The sequence below is a fragment of the Sorex araneus genome, chromosome 1 (genome assembly GCF_027595985.1).
Source record: "Sorex araneus isolate mSorAra2 chromosome 1, mSorAra2.pri, whole genome shotgun sequence".
NCBI lineage: Eukaryota > Metazoa > Chordata > Mammalia > Eulipotyphla > Soricidae > Sorex > Sorex araneus.
This window is the reverse complement of record NC_073302.1, coordinates 211,122,018-211,145,650: the sequence shown is the minus strand read 5'-3', so window position 1 is coordinate 211,145,650 and position 23,633 is coordinate 211,122,018.

Below are 23,633 nucleotides of genomic sequence, written 5' to 3'. Positions count from 1 at the left end.
TTTCTGAATGGATGGGTAAGAATTAATGGAAATAAAATATATTGGGGGTAAAGCGATATTGGACCCTTTGCACAATTATATCCCAGCTGTATAGTTATGTTCCTATTAACAGTTAATAAATGAGTGAATTAGTGAAGGTATTTTCTGACTTCCTCTTATTCAGAGAACCAGATATATTAATATTTTCTCTCTGAGCTTTGCAAATTTTCTCAACTTCTCATCTTTTGATTGTTGTATGACTAGCAGTCTGTATAAAGAGTTTATTTCTGACAGTTTCCAAAAGTCTATGAGATCATTATCAAGACCTAATTTTGAGTATTTGGGTATAACAAGTCCCAAACCTGGTTTCATGGTTTTCTCTCCTCCCTCCTTCCCTCCCTTAATTCCTCACTTCCTTCCTCCCTCCCATACTCCCTCCCTCCCTCTCTCCAGACCGTTCTCCTTTCCTCCCTTCCTCCCATTTGCTTCATTGCTGGGAATGTGTACTTTTTATTCATGAACTTCCAAAAGATACTTCACTGTTCTTTATCTGTAAACCCTGTAACTATAGGGCAGAAAATTTGACAGACTAGCCCCATTCTCCACCTACACACAATACTCATGAATTTTCTTTTAAACAAAATAATGGATTAACTTTTTCAATTGTGTTTAGCCAAGACTAAGTGAAAAATTATTGTTATTTGGCTTAAGGAAAATGGCTAAAATTTTTTATAATTATTTGCTGATCACATCAAGTTAAAAAGATGTTTGATGATACAGGTTCTCATTTCCTACTGAACTATGAACAAACTATTTAAAGTTTCCCACATCCTGTCCCTGATTAACTTTCCTCTTTACCCTCACTCACTCTTTAGCAGTCTGTTGTCCAGAAATAAACTAGAATATTTGTCCTTCCCTTCCTCTCCCAATACATTTCTCGAAACCTGAAATCTTTTGTTTTTCTACCAGATTACTTCCCCTCTTACTTTTAATTTCCAACACCTATTCAAAACTCTCAAAATTTTGATGACTTATCTTGAAGCTTTTCCCAAACCTTAGCATACTGTAGCAGAGTTTTGATATTTTTATTTTGATATTTGAATAATTTGCATGCTTACTGAACATTTTGAACTTGTAAAGCTCGTGCTCATTCACGCCTTTTGCATCGTGTCTAACCCAGTGACTAGCACATTTCATGCAACCAATAAATGTTTTGCTTTCTTTTTAAATTTAAGTTAAATTATCCCCACTGACAGCCCCTATTTATGTTAGACATTGGAAAATTATTCAAATCACGCAATCCTCTTGTTTGCATAGACAAAGGTACTGTACCAGGCTCCCTCCATTATATTGCCTCATTAGGCCTCATTCACTGAGCATGGGTTGAACACCTACTAATTGCTGTATTCTGTGTTACTTTGTCCTGAAAACAGGACCAAATATAATTATATAATCATGTGTCAGGAAAAATGTATAATTACGTGCATCTCACATATTCAAAATAAATTTCTAAAATAAAATAATTAGACTGACTTGATATCAATTAAATCTTGTCCAAATAAAGATTGCATATTTAGCTTTGTTCAATCTCATGTAAATGCTGATAAAGAGAGTTAATCCTTCCACTTGAGAAAAACAATTAACACATATCTAACCCAGGCTCTCATTTATTCAATAACTTTCTCAACCAAATTCTTAACTGAAAAAAAGATTTTCTTCCCATCACCTTGGTTGTTTTTCAGACGTTTCCAAGGGTCTGGTTTTAGAGTCTCTGATTTTAGGTTTGCCTCTCAGCATTTGCTGTAAACAGGCAAAAGTAGAGTAAAATCTGGAAGCAGCAAACAATTGTGGAAAAATCTGTGAAGTAATGTCCTTGCAACATTTTCCGGCCTACTTTTCAGGACCCTTGGGCTTCAGATAAGCATTAGGTACATGTCCAAAACAAACCACTGTGGTTTTTTAACCACCGTCCATCCTTGGTTTAACTTTCTCACAAAGAAATAATTTAATAAAATCTATTCTTTTCCCATGATTGAAAAAATAAGGGTGGGGGTGGGCACACATTCTGGGTATGTGTCATCTGTCAGTTCACTGTTTTAATTTAAAATTTCCGCCAGCGTTGCATTCATAAAATGACCACATGATGATATGTAATCCAGAAAGCATAAGAAGTGCATTATGGGTAAAGAGTTTATTTTTGTTATTCTTTTGAAATATTCCACTGGTATTAAAAACAGACCTTTTGTACTAGAACAACAGTGGTACAGGTAGACTTCCTACTCTTGGAAGAGATCTGGTCTTTTGCTTATGGGAGCCGAGCCGAGGCAGATGTGAAAAGTTCAACTAAAGGAAGAACAGATTAAACGCACTTTCGTGGTTGAAAAACCAAAACAGATGTTATTATTAAACCACAAAAACCTGGGTGCATTTAAGTAACACTAGGTGTCTGAATTTTAAATTTGAATTTAAAATAATTAAAACTTTGAAAGTTAGATTGTTGTGTGCAACTAGACTCTTAGTCTTCCAATCAAGGGGTTTGCATTTTATATATTGAATCTGTCATTGTACTTGTCATCTGAAAATGAGAAGGAAAGCATCTGACAATAAATACAAAGCCTTTTGGTGGTTTAAACATATTTTTCCAAAGTATTTTGAAAACATTTATATGTCTTTACAGAGCAACTCTGACATGTCAAGATTACGGCTGTTGGAATGTAAATCTTAGAGAGGGATCAAGTCTCAGAGCAGAATTAAGATGATGCCAATATATGCGTTCACAGACCATTGGTCAACTTACTGGAATCCTTCCCCACACATGACAGCTTCTGTCATGGGATATAAAATGTCGTGGGAAAGCAAGTACAAATAGTTATGTCCCACATTGTCATGTTATTCTTTGATATTTAATTTTGGCTTTCCCAATCATTTTTTAGTTTGCATATGCCACCTCATTCACTTCAACCCGAAGTGGTAAAAAAATCTTAGTCAAAGGATGTGCAGATCAAGAATTTCCCTCTGAAAGCCTGCAGTAGAGAACTGCCAGCAGAGAGAGGGGATGGTAAATGAAAGGTAGCAGTAATTTGTTTCATACTTAGCAGCCCTTGGTCATTAATCTAGATATATTTTTCACATTAGACAAAAGGGATGTATTTAGCAAAAGTGGACATTAAGGATGTAGTCTTTCACCTTTATTTGGAAAAATGAGTGTTACATGATGTGGGATGATTTAGGAGAGAGCTGGGTGGGTGCCAAGCTTCTCCATCATGTAAGCTTCAAGTGTGAGAAATGGGAGAGTCTCTATTAATTATCCATTCCCATTGGAAGACATTTCTTTTCTACTCTGCTCCTCAAAATGGGAAAAGAAATTGTGTGATTTTTAAATTGCCTGGGGTATTCTCCTCCCCCAAAATCACACGTGCTTTATCTCTCTACATGAACGTCTTAAAAGAGCTTTGAGATGATGCCAACTCAGAGATATTGTTCCTTCACTATGACTCGCTCCCGCAAAGAACAAGTTTTTTAAAAAAATTGATGTAGGAATGATCACAATTTAGATTAATACTCTGAAAGATTGATGGTATGACCAGGCTGTTATAACCCTTATAGAGTTCATACAAGAACTGGTATCATTTTGATTATGATTTGAATTATAATGTCCCGATAGTTGGGAGAAATAGAATATAATTAGAATTACCTATTTCTTTTTAGTTTTTAAATATACTTATTAGAAAGTATCAAACAGTATTTGTCATTTAATTAGTTTCTTGAATTATATCCATATTGGCGAGCTGTGTTCTCTCTGGTTAAAAACAAAGATCAGCAGGGAAGAGAAGTGAGAGGAAGGGGATGAGTTGGTTTTGGAAAAATAATAGATTGCATATATTTGTTTTTAGTTGTGCTCTGTTCTTAGCAGCAATGGGTTTGCCTAATTGGGAGTTTTATTTTGGGGGAGTGGAGTTTAGTTTGGAGACACCCCCACAGCTGCACTCCTGGTTCCATGCTCAAAAGTCATCCCCGGAGATGCTCAGGGAGCAGATGGTGCTGAGATCGCAGTCTCCTCCCCTGCATGCAAAGTATCTATCCAGTCTTCGAGAGCTCAGGCCAGCCTCATGAGTTTCGCCTTAAAGCAGGTGAGGGCATTAGCAGATCTAGGAGGATAAAGCAATCATTAAAGCAAGCAACTAAAGCAAGACCACTTGTATCACTTATCTTCCCATTGATCTTCGATTTGCTCAAGCGGGCGCTAGTAATATCTCCATTTGTCCCTGTCGCGTGCTAGTGTAGCCCAATGATATCTGCTCGCTCCAGGAACAGGAAAAGCCTCAACTACCTAGCTACCGCCACGCTCCAGGCCGCTCTCCGCTCTCCGAACACATCATAATACACTTAATACCCATTTCCCATAATTCCTGCACCATATTTGATAGGGTTCAAATGTGGTGTAAACCATGGGAATACCTCTAAGGGCGATGGGAAGCTGCCCTAAAAGCCTCCATCCCTCTCAAAGAACCTGGTAATGTACCGGGAATACTCCGCCTGCACGGCAGAGCCTAGCAAGCTACCTGTGGCATATTCGATATGCCAAAAAACAGTAACAACAATGAGCCTCATTCGCCCGACACTGAAAGAGCCCACAGTAAGCAGCATTAAGAAAGATGAGCAAGGAGAGGCTGAAAAAAGGCTCAGGGACAAACTAGACTGGCAAAATGAAGAAAGACTAAAATGACTGTCTGCACTTTCAATGCATGTACGCTGGCATCAGAAACATCCATCGAGGACCTGATGCTGCAAGTGCAAAAGATCAAGTACAACATCATTGGTCTGACTGAAATGAGAAGACATCGATCACATCACGCCATTTTCGACACTGGAGAAGAATTGTTCCTTGGAACATGCGACAACAGAGGTGGCAGTGGCATCAGTGTCCTTGTCAACAGGAACTTGGCCATGAGCATTGATTCATTCGAATGCCTAACAATTCAAATTGGATGATTATGCTTGAAGAGATGTGGCTCACTGCCCCAGTTTCTATCTTCATCGTGCTCGCACCAACATCCAACTATGATGAAAAAATTGAGGAACTGGAACTTCTACATGGAACTGGAGAAGTTCTATAAAGAAGACCACACCTTCTACAAGATCATTGTTGGTGATTTTAATGCCAAGATCGGTCCGAGAAGGTCTCCCGAAGAACTCCACATTGGGGCACATGGCCTAGAATGGAACGATCAGGGTGAGAGACTGTCTGAGTTCATCATGTCGACCAAGACCATCCATGGTAACTCGCAGTTCCAGAAGGCTGAATCTAAACGCTGGACATGAAAGTCTCCCGGTGGACAGTTCCACAATGAAATTGATCACATCATATTCAATCAAAGGTTTTGCCTGACTGATGTCGCTGTTGTCCCAAAATTCCAAATAAGGTTGTACCACTGTCTTCTTCGTGCAAAATTCTACTTCACAAAGCGAGGAGAAAGGTCTGCAAAGTTTAAGTTTAAGAAGAGAACTCTCAGAATGACCACCAACTGAGAGCTCTTTGGCACTATTGTGGCAATGTGGGAAGATGCCATCCTTGACAACATCAACAAGGAATACGATTGACTGGTTCAGCACCTCCATGACTGCACGGAGAATGCTGAGAACGAGAAAGCCACAAACAGATGCCTGTCTTTGGAAAGCAAGACCCCAAAGCAAGAATTTCCTTAGTGGCTAGACCACTAAGGACAGATAAGAGAGTTGGGGTCATGAGGAATATGTTTTATATGGTTGAATCTGCCTCACTTTAAAATCGTGTATAAGAAATAGTCTGGACGGTTAAAGACATTGTCTTCATGAAGATGCATTTGAAGTAAAGCAAGCTATGGAGAATCCAGTGCATAGAGTTCTTTGGTAAAAATATGACAAAGGAAAACAAAAACCCTATAAAATAGATGTCAGAGGTCAATGTCACTGTCATCCTGTTGCTTATCGATTTGCTCGAGGGGGCACCAATAACGTCTCCATTGTGAGACTTGTTACTGTTTTTGGCATATTGAATGTACCAGGGGTAGCTTGCCAGGCTCTGCCATGTGGGCGAGATACTCTCGGTAGCTTGCCGGGCTCTCCGAGAGGAGTGAAGGAATCAAACCCAGGCTGACTGCGTGCAAGGCAAATGCCCTACCCACTGTGCTATCGCTCCAGCCCAGACATCATAGATACATGTATAAATTTGAAATAGGAGTAGAGGACATTGAAATTTATTTTTAACTTCTACCTTTTTTTAATGACCTTCTTGCTACCTTTCTAATTGTATCATTGAAATAAAACTTAATAGCATTTTGCAACCATGCAGTTGTTTTTAATCAGTCTATAGATTACTATTATTCCAATATAATTCCCAGCATGATTGCTCTTGATTTGGGATTCATATTCAACAGGTTTTCATTTTTCATATAAAATGTAGTGATTTGTCACACTGAACTTCACTAATTTTTGGAGCCTAATGTGTGCTTTTATTTTGCTTTGCTAAATATTAATAATTTTTACTATTCTTGATGGACAAATAATTTTCATATTTACTCTGTATTCCAGAATACTAGTTCTTCTCTCTCAGCTTTATGTATCATAATCAGTACACTTCCCTTTGCATACCTTAATTCAACCTTATCTGAGCTGAAATGAGAGAAAATCTTGACGAATAATGATAGATATTCTTCTTCTCAGCCCCTTAATTATCCAGTGTTTATAGCTGCTTTTAGTCAGCAGTGAGTTTCATTCATATTAATTATATTACATTCTCTTAAAAATACAAATAAAAATGCCAAAAACTGAGGAAGCAACAGAGAACACTGTATACAACAGAACCTCATCTTCTCTCACTTTTCTTAATTGATGTGTCCACTGCTTTTGTTCTTAGAGGTGTCTAGTTTTCATGAAGTTTTTTTTTAATAATGTAGGAGTACTGCTATTTATTCAGACATTGGTTAAGCTGATTGAATTGGGCATGAACTCCACATTACTTTTTTTTTATTCTATTCTGAATGTTAACTTTATTTTACCTAATTGTTAAACCAGGCATTTTTTTTACAGCAGCACTTCATCATTCCCTTCAGGTTTAGGGTCTTTCTTCCACAGGGGTCAGGAAGGAAAGAAACATTGGGTTAAATTATATTTAAAAATTAAATATAATTCTTCCTCTTCTAGAACACATATGTAATAGAACATGGAGGCTCAGTTCAACTGCCAGTTGAGGCCTCAATATTTAATAGTCCATAATTTAGCGTAGCAGGCAACAAGTCATAGATAGTTACATATATATGTATGTATATATATTATATATGGGCTGGAGCGATAGCGCAGCAGGTAGTGCATTCACCTTGCACATGGCCGACCCCGGTTCGATTCCTCCACCTCTCTCGGAGATCCCAGCAAGCTACTGAGAATATCTCACCTGCACAGCAGAGACTGGCAAGCTACCCATGGTGTATTAGATATGCCAAAAACAGTAACAAAAAGTCTCACAATGGAGATAATACTGGTGCCCCCTTGAGCAAATTGAAGCAAATTGATGAGCAATGGGATGACAGTGATACAGTGACAGTGACAGTGATACACACATACACACGTACACACACACACACACACACACACACACACATATATATATATATATATATATATATATATATATATATATATAAATACATACATACCTCTTGGAGAGCCCAGCAAGCTTCTAAGAGTATCCCGCCTACGCAGGCAGAGCCTGGCAAGCTACCCATGGTGTATGCAATACACCGAAAACAGTAAGGATAGGTCTCATTCCCCTGACCCTGAAAGAGACTGAACGAGCATCCAATCACTGGGAAACGCAAGTATAAGGAGAGGCTGCTAAAATCTCAGGGCTGGGAGGAATAGAGACATTACTGGTGCCCACCAGAGTAAATCAACGAACAATGGGATGAAAATGACAGTGATCCTCCAAAATGCTTTGTTCCAACATTTCCAATTTCTGTTCATGCTGTTTCTTCTTTTCATATACCACATTTTGTAAATCTTCCTTACCTGAAATCTTACATGAAAATGCAGAGAACATTCTGCCTTTTCATAGCTTTCTCTGCATAATAGTGATATTTATTAGAACTTTTTAACTTTGAAAATAATTTATCAACTTATTAATTTACTCCCTTGCCTTCCCTTCCCTTCCCTGTAGCTATTCTTGGTGCAGTGCCTGAGAGTCTTATCCACACTTGTTGGAAAAGTTTGCTGGGGTCACACTACTTTTCGCCTTGCACTTATTATTGCGCATCCCTCAGCAGGCGCTGTTTTGCTCCTACATTGCTATCCATAGTCTTAGCCCCAGCCATAGTACTCATGCGTGTTGATCACCAGGACTGTCCACCAGGACTCACACACTTTAGCTGCTCACACCCCCTGTCTGCAGTGTCCTGGGAACCACACACCACACTGCTGTGCCATGTCTTGGGCTTCAGATTTGTTGCGACAGTGCTTGGCAAGAGTGGGCATTGATATATCAAACTCTTGATTTCACACTTTGAACGCAGGTGCAAATGCCACTGAAATGCCCCTGCTTCCCTTCAAACATTGCTGTAGAATGTATTTCTTACTTGTTTAAATTATTGTATTGTCATCAAATGTAATCCTAGAGTATTGGAAAGCATACATTGATTATGTAAAAATGTAAAGTATCACTTAAGGTATCATGAATATAACAGTGATAAGCTTACCTCTCTTATAGTCTATTACTGTCATCACTGACATCCTGTTGATCAACGATTTGCTCAAGCAGGCCCAGTAATGTCTCCATTTGTCCTAGCCCTGAGATTTTAGCAGCCTCTCTTTACTCACCCTTCTCAATGGTTCTGCATTAGAGGCTTTTCAGGGTCAGGGGGAATGAGACCCATCATTGTTACTGTATATGGCATATGAATATGCCACAGGGAGCTTGCCAGCCTCTCCTGTGTGGGTAGTAAACTCTCAGTAAACTCTGCCAGGTTCTCTAAGAGGGAGAACTACATTTGTGGCCGAGCACTTCAGGGAACTTGGATTTATAGTCTCTGGATGTTGGCTATTATTGGGATTACACAGTGCTGGAGGCAGTTTCTGGGTGTGACTGCTTAGACTCTTATAGTCTATAACATTTATAAAAATTGTACATTTTAAAATAGTCCTATGGGGCCAGAGAGATAATGCCCTGTGTAAGATGCTCGCTGGGTTCTATCCAGGCACCCCCAATGGTCTCCTGAGTACCACTAGGATTTATCTTGATTACTAAGACAAAAGGAAGCCCTGAGCACCTCTAGTCATCATCCAGCCCACCCTATCAAAATATTGAGGGCAGGGTCAGATCATACAAGGGTTGTAGCACATGTTGAGCATTTTCTGCATAACTTTAGTGTTTATAACAGCACTTAGTATTACCCTTGAAGATTGTCTCTGCATGGGTGGCCTTGGTGGTCTTTAGATTGTGCCCTAACATACAACTGTAAGATCCTGTTAACTGAAAATTTCCAGGAGCAAAGCCTAATTCCCAAGCACTGCCTAAAACTTTTCTAAGTTACGTTCAAGTGAAAATGGTTGGGATTGAGATGAAGGAAAAGTACCTGATGATCTCACTCATATGTAGCATATAGCAAATCAACAATAAGTTTATAGACAATATTAGTGGTAACAAAGGCTGGTGACTAGATGACAGAACTGGGAATACCAGGTTAGTGAGGGTGAGCACAGGGGATAGGATGATGTGGATTAAAAATGACATACAGAAATTTTGGAAGGCTGTTAGGAGAGATGAAGTCATGAAATTTTCTTATAAGTGGATAGACATGGAGAGTATCATGCTAAGTGAAATTAGTCAGAACAAGAGGGACGGACATAGAAGGACTGCACTCATTTGTGGAGAATAGAATAACATCACATGAGGCTGACACCCAAGGACAGTAAATACAAGGGCCAGGAGGATTGCCCCATGGCTGGAAGACTGTTTTATGAGCAGAGAGGAGAAGCAGATGGAATAGAGAAGGGATCGCTAAGAAAATGATGGCTGGATGAATCAGTCGGGATGGGAGATGTGTGCTGAAAGTAGATAATGGACCACACATGATGATCTCTCAGTATCTGTGTTGCAAGCCATAATTCCCAAAAGTAGAGAGAGTATGGGGAATATTGTCTGCCATGGAGGCAGTGGGCTGGTGGGAAGGGGGGGTATACTGGGGATATTGCTGGTGGGGAATGTGCACTGGTGGAGGGACGGGTGTTTGATCATTGTGTGATTATAACCCAAACATCAAAGCTTGTAACTATCTCACAGTAATTCAATAAAAATAAAACAGAAAAAAAAACAGAACTTTTGGAAGGTTTTGGGCACTTTGGTGATAGTAAGCTGAGGTAACTGAGGTCACCAAGTCTATGAATGTCATCACCTTTGCATGCATATAACCTAAACTACAATAACTTATTTTTCTTTAGTGAACACAGTGAAGATACAATTACTTTGTGCAACAGAACTAAAAATATTTAAGCCTACTGTAATTATGTTACTTCAACCATAATTAAAAATATAATTTCTACATGCTGTCAGTCCTATGTAGTACTGGAAGAACTTGGGTGACCCTGAGTCACCCAAGAACTTTAAAACAAAACCACATGTAGGTTTTGGTCTAAAACATATTTAGGGTCTAGCTCACCTGTGTAGAACTCACCCGAGGCATTAAAAATGTCCCAGGTAATTTCAATGTGTAATTTCAATGAGGGTTGCTGGTTCTCATTCAAACTAGATGACAACTATGTAGTCTTAGTTTGTAGGGAATTAACACATGTATTTTTCGCTAATCAATGGGCTGTTCAACACTTTTTAAAAAAAACGTGCAAAATTGTTTTAAGAAGGAAAGAATTTATCTCTATTAATTTTCTTGTTAATATTTAGTACTTCCAACAAGTAAGAAACTTGCAGATTCTCTGCTGTGCAGCTACCAGGAACAATTATCTCAAAAATTCTTTATATACAACACCTATATATACTCTAAATCAAATTTTCATAATAATTTTATTCTCAAAAGTAGTCTATAGTAGATATTTTATTTCCCTCACTAGTCCCTCGCTATGTAATACCTTAACTTTATTTTATCTACATTTTTTTCTAAATTTTGTATAGTTTTATTGTCCAGTCAGTTAAAAATTTTAAGCCAACAATCAGCACAGTCTGTGTCTACAATGGATAGAAAAGTAAAATCTTATGAGTTCCCCAAGTCTATAGCAACAAAGGAGAAATTAGTAACTTCCCTTCTCTTAGTATGGGCTAAGACAATATGTTTTAAAGTTTACAAATAATAGAGGACATGAAGATTTTTCTTCACCTACCATTTAGCTGTATAGTTGTCTTATTTTTCACCCTTCATATTCTTATTCTGCTAGTTTTGCTGCATGAACCACCTGGCATTTTTACTTTTTCTTGCAGTAAGCTTGTGTGTGTGTGTGTGTGTGTGTGTGTGTGTGTGTGTGTGTGTGTGTATTTGAGAGAGAGGAGAGAGAGAGAGGCAGACAGAGATAGAAAAAGAGACTACAATCTGTGTCAGTAATAAACTATTAGAAGGTAGCAATTTACTACTTGGGACAATACAATTCTAAATGCTAAAAAGATAACAGGTTTAGAGAAATTGGCATATGTTTGTGATTATGCAATCATTCATTTCCCACATATTTATTTTTATAGGAAACTTTGGAAAATCCCAAAAGAACTGACCGAGTCATTTAAACCACAACAGGTTTCTTTCAACATCAAAACCGTGGGTAGTAGTGGGTGAGGAATAGTTTTTTTCCTTTTTTTTTCTTTTCTAAGACAGAGACGGCCTGGTTCTGAGTGTGTAAAGCTCTGGCTTCCTCTCCTATGGACGCCTTCTCTATTGCACATCTGACTTCCTCCGCAGACCAAGGCATCCTGAAAACATCCAAGCAGAGGAAGCATTTTTTCACCATGACATGGGAAAGGGCCACAGATTCAAATGGAAACGGACATTTCATGCGAGTGACTGTTTTTACCCCAGTTTGGCTTTCTGCCTAATTCAACAGACACTTAGATGGCCAAAGAGGGAAATTTTTGTTAAAGTGAATCCAGCTCTGAGTTGGACACAGTGCTTTAGACTGGCAGCCACCGAGTTCCTTGTACTAGCTGACAAAATTAGCAATTTCTTTTTCTTTCAGTGTTGTTCATTTTTGAATATACTTCATTTCCTGGCAACAGCTTTCTTTCTCTAGAAGATAAAGGGAGAGATATCTTCCATCTATACCATCTAACACTTCTATCCTCTTACAAACTATTTTCTCAACCAAGCAGGATCCCCTGAAGACTCTCACTCTTCGTGGCCTCTTGACAGCTGGCTTACAACCAAGTGGTCTCTGAAAAGTCTTCCCTACCCTGATTGTGCATGTCAGCAGGAGTCTGTTTGCTGTCATTAGAAGGTTCATCTTACATGTGTCACCATAGGGCATTGTGTGGGAATGTGTGTGTGTGTTTGTGTGTGTGTGTGTGTGCGTGTGTGTGTATGTATGTATGTATATGTGTGAGGAATGTCATAAAGCCTAGTTTAAAGGTTTTAGGAATACTCAGAGACAGTGATTCAGAAAATTAAAGATTAAGATTGCATTCCTAACTCTGTTGGTCCTTAGGAAGCAACATGGAATCTTACAGTAGGGTTACGATCATATTGATGTAATACCAACCACTGTGTTAACCAAAATAAGAGAATGGTTCGCTGGTGGAGTGAATTGATCTCCTTCTGGATGGCATTGCAGCACTGCAAATTAAAAAAGTGTAAAAGACAAAAAAAATTAAAAATAAATAAATAAATGGCAGATAGCATCTTGCCAGCACGCCTGGCTGTCTTCCCCGGGGCCCCTTAAAGCGGATGGGCTCCAGCTTCCCTCCCCGCCCCGAGCAGAGCTCCTGTGACCAAAGAACTCTGGTGCCTTAGCCACAGCCATGCTTAAGGCCCCTCTCCACACGTTTGGACAAGCCTCACGCATGAAGGTACCGGCAGAGGAACCCAGGTGTGTGAGACCCGGGGCTGAGACCTCCAAGCTTGCTCATATTGGGACTTGGCCTCTTCTGCCCAGATTCCCATTTTCCAGTAGCTAGGCTGTCACACCCAGGTTCTGCCCCCCGTGTGTGTAATCCCGCCAACAGCCAACATCCAGAGACTTAAAACCAAGCTCCCAGAAGCGCAAGGCCGCAAACATCTTATAGCCTAGGTCTCCCTCTGGGAGAACCTGGAAAGCTACAGAGTTTCCTGCCCACATGGGAGAGCCTGAAAAATTCCCCATAGTGTACTCATATGCCAAAACCAGTAACAATGCTGGGTCTTATTCCCCTGACTTTGAAAGATGGCATCCTTGGGAAGGACGAGTAAAGAGAGGCTTCCAAAATCTCAGGGCTAGAACGAATGAAGACATTACTGAGACTGCTGGAGAAATTCGACAATCAATAGGATGATGATTTCATGTTGATGATGATGATGATAATGATGATGATGATGATAAATAAATAAATAAATAAATAAATAAATAAATAAATAAATCACTGTCACTGTCATTCTGTTGCTCGTCGATTTGCTCGAGCGGGCACCAGTAATGTCTTCATTGTGAGACTTGTTACTATTTTTGGCATATCGAATATGCCATGGGCAGCTTGCCAGGCTCTGCCGTGGGGGCGAGATACTCTTGGTAACTTGTCAGACTCTCCAAAAGGGGTGTAGGAATCTAACCTGGGTTGGCCGTATGCAAGACAAACACCCTACCCACTGTGCTATACTTCCAGCCCAAATAAATAAATAAATAAAATTTAAAAAATTTTAAAAAGTTTAAAAATGTTTATTTGTACTTAGAAACTGAGCTCAAGAAAAAGTTTATAAGTAAATACTGAGATTATTAGCCAGAATTTGCTTTGATAGGTAGAAACAGAAGGCAACTTAAATGTCCAAATGTTTGAGAAATGGTTTATCAAATATGACTGTTTTGTCTGCTGAAAGATTTTGAAGTTGTGTGTTTAAAGAACATCCAATGATAAATTTGTGATAATTTATGATTTTGTGACAAATATAAGATTTGTGATATAATAGAAAATGAAGGAAAAACACAAACATAGAAAGTATGGATAGGAGCTATAATATATCCAGTGGGAAACTTGCCTTGCGACCTTGCATGTGTCCAATCTGGGTTCAAGTCCTGGTACCACATATGATCCACTGAACCACACTGAGGGTGATCCCACATATCCAGGAGTAAGCCCTGAGCTCCACTTGGGTGTTGCTCCAAAACAAAGCAAAATGACGCAAATAAACAGAAAAAGACGAAACTAGCACAATTGAGTAATGATTTTGTATAAATGTACATGAACAAAGGTATGAAATAAATTGCTTTGACAAGAAAACAGCAAAATTTGTGAAGGTGATTTTCTAATAGCTTGGCAATTGAGGTAGGGTGGGTGGGTGGATGGATGGATGGATGGATGGATAGATGGATGGATGGATAGATGGATGGATGGAGTCCTTAGATAGCTACTCTATATATTAAACAAAACTTATCTTTTTATAGTAGTCTCCCTCAGAGGTACTGGTCAGGGTTTGAGTCACTTCTGAAGAAACCGTGACTTGATTTCTTGGTATTAAGGGCTCAGTAATTCTTGGGGGCAATACCTGGTGGTACTTTTGAGACATATGCAGTCTGCGGACTTAGACCCAGCACTGCTCACATACTATGCTTGCTCTCCACTACTTGAGCTATCTCCTTAGCCTAAAACACGTTTTAATTAGATATAAGCAACGGAAATGTTTGACTAATCTTTGAATATTGTTACTCATGAACATATCCGTATCAGAGTATAATGCAAAATATTTTACTTTTATTTCTTAAGTCTCACAATTACAAGCTAGAAATATTTCTAAAGATAAATTTCAGACATGATATGGAGTTGAGAAGCATCTTTGTTTAAATTTTTCTTTCCTTCAGGAGAAAAGAAAAATACAGGGAGGTGATATTTCTTTTATTCAGGTTAGTGAGAAGCCCGAACAAGTATTTTACTGTTTATACTTTTTGTTTGTTTAAATGATAGATGTTTGTTTGTACAGTACATGTGGGTTATTTTTTATTAGAGTGTGGATCATTTGGTTGTCATAAATACCTCAAAAATGATATCCAGATCTTTGATACTGTGAGTAATTTGGAAATTTAGGTGATAAAAAAATTTGTCAAAATATACATAGTCAACTCACAGTTGCATAGACAAATTCCATAAGCACTGATATGAATCAGGAGTTTCTGTCTTTGAAACTCTTACTATTTACCTATCTGATTTTGACTTGAATGTCTTTGAACTAGAGATGTCTGCTCAAATACACAAGGAAGCAAAATATAAGTGATTTTCTATCCAGTTACACAAAGTTTCCTTTAGTAACACTAATTTTTCTACATTATTAGCTTACTATATATGAGTTGACCCAATTAATAAATGCATGATGATTTCAGAAATATGTACTAAGGGCTAGAAATACAGCACAATGGGAAAAGTTCTTACCCAGATTTGATCTCTTAACCTCATATAGTCCTTCAAGCCATGCCAGGAGTGATCTCTGAGTATAGAACCAAGAGTAATCCCTGAGCACCATTGGGTATGGCCCCCAAGCAAATAAAATAAAAGAAATATGCATTTAAAAGCATGCAATTATGGTTAGAATAGGTAGTAATGTTTAAATAATTCACACAGGTTCTTTCTTGAATGTTATAATACAATAAAATTTCCTAATACAGAGAACATTTATTTTGATTTAAACTCATTTCCCAGTGAGCAAATCTCATATTTCAAATATTAACCATGGAACAACATATAATACCCACCTAGTATTATAACTTTTTTTGAATTCTAGTCAGTGAGTTTCACAATTTCTAAGTAGGGAATATTTAAGGTAATTAGTTCTGAATAATATTTATTAACTATATTTTAATGACTAATTCTTTTATTGAAAACATTAAAATCTTTTAGAAATCACTCTATAAATGTTCCTTTAATTCTTTTACCATATTCATGGATCACTGATTTCTTAAGAAAAGAGATTAAATGATTTAGGTTTAGAGAAACAAATTACTGTGCTAATCTTTAAGTATTTCTTTTCTCAATATGGCCACTAGTGTCTAATCATGGCAACACAGGTCTCATCATAAAACTGTTCATTAGTGTGCTACTGAAGAATTTTTCAGGGATTTTAAATCCAGTATAAGAAACACTAACCTTCAGCACTAATAGTAATAGGCTTCCTATTCTGAAATCATTCACTGAAATGGCTTCTTGAAACGCTCACTGATACCCATAATATAGCACTGTAGCACTGTCATCCCTTTGCTCATGGATTTGCTCGAGCAGGCACCACTAATGTCTCCATTGTGAGACTTGTTACTGTTTTTGGCATATCAAATATGCCTCGGGGAGCTTGCCAGGCTCTGCCATGCAGGTGAGATACTCTTGGTAGATTGCCAGGCTCTCCGAGAGAGGGATGGAAGAATCAAACCCAGGTCAGTCATGTGCAAGGCAAACGCCCTACCCGCTGTGCTATCACTCTAGTCTGCAACCATAATGTAGAGGGACTTCAAATATAATATGGAGGCCTTTGGTAACATTTATAGGCTTACTTTCAGTGTTCGTAGAAGAGATGCAAAGTTTTCTATAATGTGAACTATTCCAGTACTCAGGACAAAAACTATGCCACAGTGAAAAAGGTGTTTAGTGGACCAACAATTCTTTAAAAGAATTGGGAATATTACTTACAAATTAAATTTTTGACTTCCTTTGATAAATTGGAGGAACTTATAATTCTTCTAACGTTGATATGTTTGTGCTGGTAGAGGCTGAATATTTACATGAGAAAGATCCTCTCATCAGCTACCTACCTCTGACCTTGACAACTTCACTCAATTATTAATACTTTTCCAATTTTGCTTATAGAAAAATAAGATTTTTGACCCATTTAAAAAATAACTAAACCATTGCTGGTGCCTCTTTCTACTTCAAAATGATTTTATATCTTGATTCAACATTTTAATACACTATTGCATCAGAAGAGAATAATAAAACTGCAATAGTAAGTATTTTTATAACCTCAATTGAACTACAAGCTCTCTTATTTGATGTCACTTTTTTTTTCTGGTTTTAAATAACTGATGTGAGGATCTCTAAACAGTGTTTCCTAGCAATTGTTTTTGGCCATGCCATCAATGCTCAGGGAATATCCCTGAATCTTTACTCAGGAATGATTCCTAGAAATGCTAGGGGACTATACAGCGTACGTGGGATCAAACTTGGCTTGCCCATATTTGAGGCAACCACCCTCCGTGTTGTTCTATGACTATGGTCTCTACTATAGTGTTCGGTGTTTTTTGTTCCTCTTTCTTTTTTTTAGCTTTTCTAATTTAAAAAAAAGTATCTCTAAGAATTTAACTCTCAAGATAGATACTCTGGAGTCAGAGAGATAATACAGGGGTATTGCTCTTGCCTTACCGAAAGTAGTTCAATCCCTAGCTTCTTTGCCTATGGTCTCTGAGCACAGCCCAAAGTGATCTTTCTGAGCATGGAACTAGTAGAAAGTTTTGATGAATACTACCAGGTGTGACATTATACACACCCTCCAAATGATTGCCTCTATATTAATGATCTGTAAGTCTCTTAGAGTGGAATTTTTTTTCCTACTAAGACCAGTGACAGTAATTTTAGTCAATACTTAACTATTAATTTACTATTATTAACTTATTGATATTTCATACATTTTAAAACTTAACAGAATACTGAGAGCCCAACATATCTGCAAGAATATTTACTGATTAAATCAACATTGTCACTTCTTTATTACTTAACCCAAAATTGCTTTTCTTCTGCATAAAAATATCCTTATTGATCAATATACATATTATCCACAGAAATATACAGAAAATCAAATGACAGCAATTTCTGTTTAGGAAGAAGCATTTCTAACAAATGTGCAGTACAAAAAAATGTGAGAGTTTCTGTCCTAAATTTCTATTGCTGTATCCATTTTTTTTTCTTGCCACTACTAAGCCAATGCTTTCTTCTTTTAATTTTCTCTATTAACTTTAATTAGGCTCATGAGTTTGCTGGCCAGGTGGGTTTTCCCCAAGCACTCACAACTCTGTTTTCCAGGCTAGCAGTAGAATTAAGCTACAAATTTGAGGCAGAAGCTAACATTATAAGCCGTGGAAGGTTCTAATGCTACCACAACTCATTTCATCCACTGAGGATTTCAGCAAGCAGCACTTTTAATAAGCCAGGCTTGACGTTTTTTCAAGGAATACTTTGGGATCCATTTTTGAAGGCAATATTGGTTATGATTCCACAGTTGAAAAATTTCTGAGGAAAACATGTTTGTCCTCTTGCAAATATGCTTGGTCCACATGGCATTAAGAACAAATAATCTAAGCAAAGGGTCTGCATTTTGCCGTAACGTATCTCTAATACATAATTTTTCAAGATTACTTTCAGTAGGTGAATGGGCATGTGGTAGAATAGTAAGATTAGTTATAATTCAACACTTTATTTTATGTTTTTATAGGAAACAGACTTGCTTATATTATTTGTGTATTTTCATTTATTAATAGAGAGCTCATTTATAATTTTCTGACTAAAAGCTTTGAAAAAGGGAAGAGAACAGAGTTGAAAATCTTCCTGTGATCCTACAGGGCATTAGATTGTCTCAGGTACTGGCTGCTGGTTTAATAAAAGGATAGGATTTCCATTTACTCCAGGCAGGCTTAATGTATTGTTCTCAGAGTGAGACAGTCTGAATGAGTCAGGAGCCAAAGAATACACTTTATAGACACAAATAATCGTAAATTCAGAATGTCACCTTTAGGCAGAGGCATTTTTATTATTGTTAGTGGAGCTGCTGAGTACGTTTGATGTTTTATTCTCTTGAGGACTCAATGTTCCCGAGTCCTGCAGCCCTGTCTTTATCAGGCTCGCAAGGAGGGAGCCGAGCCAAACTTGCTTCCTATACTTCTCTATGATTGATAGCAGATGGCATGCTTTAAAATAAACCTATCCATTAGCAGTCCTCAGTGTTTTTACTCAAGGCATTTACAACTGTCTCAAGCCGAAAACACATTCACTCCATGTCTCAGTCCACAACAGCTGTACAGGTGCAAATCTCTCATTAACTCCTAAATAGTAGTGAAATAAACAATGACATTTTTTTTCTGACTTTATGTAGGGGAGTGTACTTCAAAGCTGCTGTGGGGTTACTCTCTTGCAAGCACCATTTTAAAGGGTGGTGTTTTATTAAATGTGAGCAATATTATGCAATGGTAAGCCAGACCAAAAAGAAAATATGGATCATGTGATGGATTATATAGTTTCAAAGTTTGTTTCTCTGCATGTAGATTTAGTGATAAATTGCCAGACTCACAGAAGTGTTTCTTACGAGGTTGAGTGAGAAATCAATGCATAAGGTGTTCCTGGCGGCACTCAAAGCCCGGGTTCCTCATATCTCTTACTCAGCTGTAGTCTCCCACGACTCTCCTCTGCTCTTCTAGAATGTTTATACTGAGTTTTTACAGGTATCAAGACTTAATGGCTTGTTTTCACGTGACCAATAGAATTCCCTTGGTAACTGAGAGTTAGACAAAAGCAAAGTCATGTTAAGAGTTAAGTGGCAGGCCATAGAGATTATACAAGGGTTAAGGTGCTTTTCTTGGATGGAGCTGACCCTCTTTGATCCCTGGCACTCAGAAGGTCTCCTGAGCCCTTCCAGGAGCAGCTCCAGGGGTAAGGCCTGTGTACTGCCAGGTAGGATGCAAACCTTCCTGTCTTCTAAAAAATTAAAAATACTAAAAAATAAATAAAATGAAAAATAAATTTTAAGTCGCTAACCCCTACTGAAAATGAAAGTGAAGGTATACCTTAGGTCCTTTATTTGAGCTCAGGGGAAAATACTGACACTTAACAAAATATACTTATGTCAAACACTGGTCTAGAATCTTTAAAACAGGAATTTATTTTTATAACTGATTTTAGGAAAACACTATCAATATCCATAATTTTAATAAAGAGGAAATCACTATACTATGCCATCTTTATATACATATATATATAAATGGGGTTGAAAAATCACTATTCTATGCCATTTATATATATATATGTTATATATGAGACACTAATCGAAGTGCTTTGTAAAGGAGAAGTTAAGACTATGGTATTAAAAGACTCTATCCAAAGCCCCATTGCTTGACATCAAATTTTTGCTTCAGAATCTTCTATATTTATGACAGTTGGCATGCAATTTGAGGCCACCTATTCTGATTTTCTTTCTTTGTATTTTGTAACCTTTCTCTGGTCTAATAATTTAACCTACCTAATATTGAAGTTGAGATCACTGAACAAATTTAATATACACATAATGCTTATAACAGTGCCTGGTACTTAGGAAATGCCATTTAAGTTTTAGCTATTGCATCGCCATCACCATCATTATTAAAGATAATAGATTGACATTGAGCCCTTCATGTAAATTAGTCTTCTCTGATTATCTTCTCCGCCTGGGACTCTGTGTTTTGAGAAATTTTAATGCCCAAACAAAACAATTCATTTGTTTTTATTTCACACTTTATTAATCAAACACATACAGAGTTGCCAATCAGAGACTCTGATCAGCATGAGGTAATAAGAGTTTTCATATGAAATTGATAAGATTTTGCCCCAAAGCAAAGTAATTTGACACTCTATCTTTAGAAGCCTTATTATTGGTGAGTGTTATTCCCTTAGGCCTTTCGAAATAATGAAACTGGTTAATGGAGCCCCTCATTATAAACTTCCATGGGTCCCCATGGGCCTATGCTGCCATGATAGGTAAACCTGAGCCAAAATATCTCTGCATTGGGCAGCTGGAGAGGCAAAACAGTAAAAGTCATAAAATATGCCTTATGACTATAATACCATGTTCCTTAATTTTTTGAAAAAGTATCTACTAACATATTTTTCAAAGGAAATCCACAAAATAGAGATTTGCCATTGATTTCTCATTGAACACTTGATAAGCATAATTTTAAAACATAAATATGGTGGAAGATATAAGTACACATGAGGCACATTAACTATAACTCATCTTTGTGATTCTGCCTGAACTCTTCCCTGAGAGCCTTTTGGATGGAAACTGGTTTTGGTCTCTTCGCAGTTTACCCAAAAGTAAATTTTAGAATATATATACCTATATCTATCTCTCTCTATATATACACACATATATATGTATATCTGTATACTAGGTAAGACAAATTTAAGTATTATAAGTGAACACCTATCATTTGGTATTAGGTTACTTGACATTGGTATAGAGATCAGATATCTAGTTACTACAACCACAATAACTATTTTGTTACCCAGAACAATTTTGTTTGGATTTTTAAAAAGTAATCCTATACTGGGTGTGGTTATAAAAGATAACTGTTCAGTCAATGGATATTCCATCCATTTTGCCCTACAAGCTTCATGGGAATATCACTAGAAATTCAAGATTACTCAAGAGCACCTTACTGTGCATTGTAGAGGAAGTCGATATGTTAATGGCCCCTACACACTTCATTACTAGTTTTAGTATCACACTGAATGGGATTAAGTCAGTTAGATTTATAAACTCCCTTAATATAGAGAGAAAAAAACCTAAGGAAAAGGGTCTAGGAGAAATAGTAGACTTCTTTTTTTAACGGTGTACTTTTTGGATAAAATGCATGAGATAGAGAAATTAAGTTTTAGTAACAAATAGTTTTATTTTTCCAGAAAGATGAATAGGAGGGGGTTAAAAATATTAATACATATATTATAAATATGTATTCAGATATTCTTATACAAACTGATTCTAACTTAAACTATTCTATTGAAGTGTAACTAAATATCAGCTACATCTATTGTAGCATTACAAATCATCAGCATTGAAATGCAAGGACAGAAATAGAAGGGCACTGGACATTAGGTTATCTGAGTTTGTATGAAAAAGAACCCAGATATCAATCTGCCTTTAAATAATTAACATCAGCTCTTTAATCATGAGTGTAAGCTCCCTGTGCCTCAGAATCTTCAATTGTTTCATCAAATGGGTTAAAGGATAAGAAAAGAAAGTGGCAGGTGGCTTCTAATTTCTATGACCATGATAGGTGGCAATGATCTATTATAATCTCTTCCTTCTGAGCCAGTGTGAAGTCTTTGAATTCTCAACGTAATGGCCCAATAAGTCTTGTATTCCTCATCAAAGTGAACTAGAAATTCAATTATTGGCTATCCCTGGTAGACACTAGATGGTCTATAAAATTCAAAAACTTCAAATTAATATTTCTCACCTGGAGATAGTGTCTATGTTTAATTGAGCCTCTCTATTAAATGTGTAAATGAAGAATGCAGAGCTAAAGGCACATGTGGCTGTTTTTATATTGCCTTCAATGCTCCATTTTTGGAAAATTTTGACATTCTTACATACTATTTCATTTATTTACACGTATGGTTTAAGAACGGCAGAGTCTTCCGCACCTGCACCTGCCTGTCTTCCCTGTGGCCCCTCCGAGGGAGACGGGTTGAGTTTCCCTCCCCACCCAGAGCAGAGCCTCGGCAGCTGAAGACCTCCAGAACCCAGCACAGCCATGCTCAAGGCCCCTCTCCACATGCTCTGATGAGCCTCACATATGAAGAAACCGGCAGAGAAACCCAGGTGGCGGGACCCGGGGCTGAGATCTCCAAGCCTGCTCAGATTGGGACTGGGCCTCTTCTACTCAGACCCCCCATTTTCCAGTAGCTAGGCAGTCACACCAACAAATTTCCCCCAGTGCTGTGTAATCCCATCAATGGCTAATATCCAGGGGCTACAAAACAAAGCTCCCAGAAGCACGCAGCTGTATTTGCGGACGTGTGACCTCTTATAGTCCAGTTCTCCCTCTCTGAAAACCCGGCAAGCTACGGAAAGAATCCTGCCCACATATCAGAGCCTTGCAAGCTCCCCCGTGGCATAGTTGATCTGCCAAAAACAGTAACAATGATTGGTCTTATTAAAATGACCCTGAAAGTGCCTCCAATATGGAAGGATGAGTAAAGAGAATCTGCTAAAATTTCAGGGCTAGGACAAATGGAAACGTTACTGGCACCCGCTTGAGCAAATCAATGAACAATGGGATGACAGCAATACAGTGATGGTTTAAGAACATCTATTATTACCTTTTGTCATTCTTTTAAAATGCAATACAACTTTAAAGTAGTGTAAGCTAGTTTACACTATGTTGATATAATGGGTTCAAAATTAATTTCACAATGTTTGATTAAATAGCTATTTATCATTGAGTCTTCTTTTATTATTTTTGAATACTTCTTATAGTACTACTGAAAACTTAAAATTAGATCTTTTTTTGCTTTTCTTTTTAATGTCATGTATATGCTTCTTTCCCTTTCCCTTTTTAGAATTTTTTTTTCTTTTGGTCACTGTAAGTTGAAGTCTATTACTCACTAGACTATGCTTAGGTTCCTTTGATTATTTAACTTGTTTCAGACTTATTAGAAATTATCAAGAACTTTTAAGGCCAGAGAGATAGTATTTTTATAGGGACTTGCCTTGCATGCAACAGACCTCAGT